Raw genomic sequence first — 5,815 nt, forward strand, 5'->3', positions numbered from 1 at the left:
GACTTCTGATAGACATTGGCAACTATGCATTGCTGGGGTTCCAGAAAACATCAAAAGTCAACTGAGCAAATTCACACACACACACACACACACACACGCGCACGCGCGCGCGCGCGATCACGCTGTCGTATGCAGACGCTCTCAAATGCGTGCATGCACAGGACACAAGTATTTGCGTTTGTGATCGCTCATTTAAGTAGAGCACACACACACACACACACACACACACACACACACACACACACACAGCACACACAGAGTGAGAGAGAGGGAGGGCGATGGAGGGAGGGAGAGAGAGATAGGTTTCAAATGATTAGCGCATAGATTTTGTTCATGTTCTTGTGCAGAAAGTATACCACATGCGTCATAAAAGGTAATTATTTTCTTCAATAAGAAAATGGAGTGGTTTGAGAGAGAGAGAGAGAGAGAGAGAGTGTGTGTGTAAGGATGTGTGTGAGTTTGCCAGAGACCGACAGACAGACAGACAGAATGTGAACAAAATGAATAAAGTCAATAATGTGTTTCTTACTGAATCGTTCGTTGTCTGTCTTGCTTCGGTGGAAAACAGGTTCATCATCTGAGATGTCTCTTGTTTCTGTCTTTCGTTTCTCTTTCTGTCTGTCTGTCTGTCTATCTGTCACCCCCTCCTCTGTCTCTCAGCGCTTAGGTTAGAATGTATGTGCGTATGTGTATCTGTGTATGTGTGTGTGCGTGTGTGTGTGTGTGCGTGCGCGCGTATCTGCATGCATTCGTGTTTGTACCCATAAACGTGACAATCGTATGCACGACTGCGGCCTGTTCAGCAGTAATATTTCCAGGGTTTAAAAATAAATTCACATGCACACTAACGCAAACACCAGTGCATGCCTCTTCCTCTCCCATCCTCCATCCCTGCTCACACAAACACGGCCACACCATTCACAACATCTTGTGTATGTCTTACGGAGGAAGGTGGCAGAATGAATAGGACTGATGATCTTCCAGTACCGTGTCCGTGAGGGTCTGGGTTCGAATCCTGATCTCGCGCTTCATCCAGACTTTGACTGGAAAATTGAAATGAGCGTCTAGTCAATCGGATGAGACGATAGAGCAAAGTCTCGTTTGCAGCACGCAGTTGGCGCACCGAAAAAAAAAAAAAAAAGAATTTATGGCAACAAAAGGGATGTCTCCTCGTGGCAAAATTCTGCAGAAGAAATCCACTCTGTTAGGGAAAACAAATATATGCAAGACGGGCGCAATAGCCGAGTGGTTAAAGCGTTGGACTGTCAATCTGAGGGTCCCGGGTTCGAATCACGGTGACGGCGCCTGGTGGGTAAAGGGTGGAGATTTTTACGATCTCCCAGGTCAACATATGTGCAGACATGCTAGTGCCTGAACCCCCTTCTTGTGTATATGCAAGCAGAAGATCAAATACGCACGTTAAAGATCCTGTAATCCATGTCAACGTTCGGTGGGTTATGGAAACAAGAACATACCCAGCATGCACACCCCCGAAAACGGAGTATGGCTGCCTACATGGCGGGGTAAAAACGGTCATACACGTAAAAGCTCACTCGTGTGCATACGAGTGAACGCAGAAGAAGAAGAAGAAGAAATATATGCATGCACTCAAGGCCTGACAAAGCGCGTTGGGTTATGCTGCTAATCAGGCATCTGTCCAGCAGATGTGGTGTAGCGTATTTGTGATTTTGTTCAAACGCAGTGACATCTGTTTGAGAAGCTGACAATCTGCATTGCTTGAAATAACGTTTTATCGTATTAACCCCTTGACTGTTGAATCCTGGTTAAATGAGATCTGCACAACATGACTGTGAAGGGCTGTTACTGCGTTTTGCGTACTTATCGATAATCAAACAAATGTAAATACAATCCCAAGAGGAAGAAGTCTTTCTTCAGAGCGGAGACTGACATCCTGACCTGTAAGCTCTGTCTTATCTTCGTGAGGTGACAGCCCTTCACTGACATCCTGACCTGTAAGCTCTGTTCTATCTCAGTGAGGTGACGGCCCTTCACTGACATCCTGACCTGTAAGCTCTGTCCTATCTCAGTGAGGTGTCAGCCCTTCACTGACCTGTAAGCTCTGTCCTATCTCAGTGAGGTGACGGCCCTTCGCTGACATCCTGACCTGTAAGCTCTGACCTATCTCAGTGAGATGACGGCCCTTCACTGACATCCTGACCTGTAAGCTCTGTCTGATCTTCGTGAGGTGACAGCCCTTCACTGACATCCTGACCTGTAAGCTCTGTTCTATCTCAGTGAGGTGACGGCCCTTCACTGACATCCTGACCTGTAAGCTCTGTCCTATCTCAGTGAGGTGACGGCCCTTCACTGACATCCTGACCTGTAAGCTCTGTCCTATCTCAGTGAGGCAATGGCCCTTCGCTGACATCCTGACCTGTAAGCTCTGTCCTATCTCAGTGAGGTGACAGCCCTTCGCTGACATCCTGACCTGTAAGCTCTGTCCTATCTCAGTGAGGTGACGGCCCTTCGCTGACATCCTGACCTGTAAGCTCTGACCTATCTCAGTGAGATGACGGCCCTTCACTGACATCCTGACCTGTAAGCTCTGTCTGATCTTCGTGAGGTGACAGCCCTTCACTGACATCCTGACCTGTAAGCTCTGTCCTATCTAAGTGAGGTGACGGCCCTTCACTGACATCCTGACCTGTAAGCTCTGACCTATCTCAGTGAGGTGACGGCCCTTCACTGACATCCTGACCTGTAAGCTCTGTCTGATCTTCGTGAGGTGACAGCCCTTCACTGACATCCTGACCTGTAAGCTCTGTCCTATCTCAGTGAGGTGACGGCCCTTCACTGACATCCTGACCTGTAAGCTCTGACTTATCTCAGTGAGGTGACGGCCCTTCACTGACATCCTGACCTGTAAGCTCTGTCCTATCTCAGTGAGGTGACAGCCCTTCACTGACATCCTGACCTGTAAGCACGGCCTTACCTTCGTGAGGTGACAGCCCTTCACTGACATCCTGACCTGTAATTAGAGAATTAACAAAGCATGTTTCTTTTATTACTGTTAGTCTCGGAATCGGTTTCGAGCAGACGTCAAAACTTTTAATCTGAACCATGTACGCTATATCGCAACTGCTGAAGAAAGAAATGACTACAGAAGAAATAACATTAGATTATGCAAAAATCAATGTGTATATGAATTGAATAAGACAAACGAGAAGAGGAACGGAAAGCTGAAAACAAAAATGGAGCACCATAATTTCTGAGCCACGTTTTCACCTTAAACGCTGGACGGGCCATTGCCAACCTACCTACCTACCAAATTGTACTCCAGAGAGAGACAGAAGAAAGACGTAAACAGTTTCCATGGAGACTGGAAGGGAAGCAATTCTTTTCAATGTCCCGTCACACATATTGAAAACTTCGTTGCTATGGTCACGTGACTAACAAGTTCCAGCGGTCTTGCTAAATCAATTATCCGAGAAAACTGTTGATGGAGGAAGAGGGAGAGGGAAAAAAGGGAGATAACAATGGACTGACAGCATTTCAGAATGGGCAGGGAAGCCATTTTGCAGATACCCAGACTTTTACACACACACACACACACACACACACACACACACACACACCCGGAGAAAGCTTGTGAACAGTTCTTCTGTGCAACGCCCCCAAAAAAGACTCTTCACCAGAGATATGGAGGAAGAAGAAGAAGAAGAAAACACAAACTGAAGCAAGTTGACGGATTACAAGAAATATTATCAATGTATTGGACTCTGTGTTAGAAACGAAAGTGTCTCATCTCAAGAGAGAGAGAGAGAGAGAGAGAGAACGAAAACGAGTTGAGCAGTTTCAGTTTCAGTTTCAGTAGCTCAAGGAGGCGTCACTGCGTTCGGACAAATCCATATACGCTAAACCACATCTGCCAAGCAGATGCCTGACCAGCAGCGTAACCCAACGCGCTTAGTCAGGCCTTGAGGAAAAAAAAATATATATATATATATAAGCTTACATAGATAAATAGATAAATAAATAATAATTATGATATAAAAAAGGTAGTAGTAACGAAAAAAAAAATAATGATAATAATAAATAAATAGATAAGACAACAATGATGATAAATAAGCAAATAAATGAAGAAAAAAAATGTCAACCGCCGGATAGTGTTCCGTGCCGGAACCCGGGATTGAACCAGGGACCTTTAGATCTTCAGTCTAACGCTCTCCCAACTGCGCTATTCCGGCCGAGTTGAGCAAATCCATGAAGTCCACTCTCGAAGAGTGAAGTGAGGGTTACTCGGCGGCAGGCTCACTGTCTCAGCGCACTGGACTCCGGGTAGAAAGCTGGTCAAGGTGTAGAGCAAATCACACAATGACAGTTTGGCCAATTATGATGGGGATCGAACCACCAACCCCCTGTCTTCAGTCCATAGCGCTATAAACTGCAGCGCTTCTGTGGACAGGATTTGAACCCCGGACTGCACATTGTCGGTAGCTTTGTTTAGTTGTTTAGTAAGATTTCCGATTAAATTAGTGTCACACAGAGATTTCTTTATTATTATTATTATTATTATTATTATTATCATTATCATTATCATTATTATCGTTATGATACATTGTTGAAATGTCCGATGTCTACCTTTTACCTCCATTTTCATTTTTCGTGCCTTTTGTGAAAGAAAAAAAATGATCTGATGCGGTGATATATAGCAGATAAAACATAAATGTAGAACGAAGTAAGTAAATCTTGTTTAATTAATCGGAAAACATGTTTCCCGTCTGTGCGTTTCTTTCTTTTTCTCTTAAAAAAAAAAAATTAATCAATATTTAGAAAATAGCTACATGCTCTGGAAAGTAGCCTACACCCGATCTGTGATTTCACATAATCTTCACAGTGTAATTTGGTGAATTGATTTTGTTGTTGTTGTTGTTGTTGTTGTTGTTTTTTGTTTGTTTGTTTGTTGTTGGGTTTTTTTTGTTTTTTTGTTCAGCATTAGCGCTGTACCAGTGGTACAAATAGTTTTAATAATAAACCATCGAATAAAACCCACCAATCGACACACTCTGCAGAACAAACACACAACGTGACAACAGAGCAAGTGAGTGAATAAACAAATGATTAAAACAATTAACATCACGACTAGCGTCGACATTGAACAATTGGCGAGCATCACGACTCTTTATTTATAGCTCTTTTAAATGTTGCAAACACATTTGCCATTGTGACAAAAGAACAAGTAACATTACGCCTTTCTGTATCTATTATCTTATGAATTAGCGCTCTCCGAATGTTTACATTCAATTCTATGCGACCTTTTAAAAAAAATAGTCTGATTACCTTTTAACCACACACGCTAGGTAGCCTAACTGTAAATAGCATCTCTGTTATTGAAAATAGTTTTGCCAGAAAGGTCTCGCCAACCAGTTTTGGAACGATCGCAATCCAGTTAACTCACTGTGAGGAATTCCTCGTCTGTTTCGCACATCAGTCAAAAACATGTTTCACCCCCCTTGCGGTGAAAAATTCTTTTCTTTTCAGATACAATTATTACAGTGCCATTTATCATTGCGTACATTAGCCGCATAACAAAAACATATTGTGAGGATCATAGTTCATCTTAATTAAAAAGGAAAACAGACCACTTAAAAGAAAAGTCATACATAAATTCCTCATCACCTTCAAATAAGATATACACCTTCCCATTCCCTTGTTTACCAAGCTCAGCATCTGACCAGACATTCCTAGCTGTCAGTTTTCATCCCCTCTTCATATTCACCCAGTCCATAATACACTAGAACAGATGTTAGTAGACAGTGTCTTTGAAACATTCGCACTCTCTGTCTTATGTGCC

General features: G+C 43.3%; 1 non-coding gene across 1 annotated transcript; it reads right to left on the reverse strand.

Annotated features, from left to right (window-relative positions):
* Window positions 1–4,135: 4,135 nt before the first annotated feature.
* Trnaf-gaa (transfer RNA phenylalanine (anticodon GAA)) lies at window positions 4,136–4,208 on the reverse strand. Its single transcript has one exon. It is a non-coding gene; the product is annotated as a tRNA-Phe (tRNA).
* Between the last annotated feature and the right edge of the window lie 1,607 nt (window positions 4,209–5,815).

Source organism: Babylonia areolata, chromosome 18 (assembly GCF_041734735.1).
Source record: "Babylonia areolata isolate BAREFJ2019XMU chromosome 18, ASM4173473v1, whole genome shotgun sequence".
In the NCBI taxonomy this organism is placed as follows: Eukaryota; Metazoa; Mollusca; class Gastropoda; order Neogastropoda; family Buccinidae; genus Babylonia; species Babylonia areolata.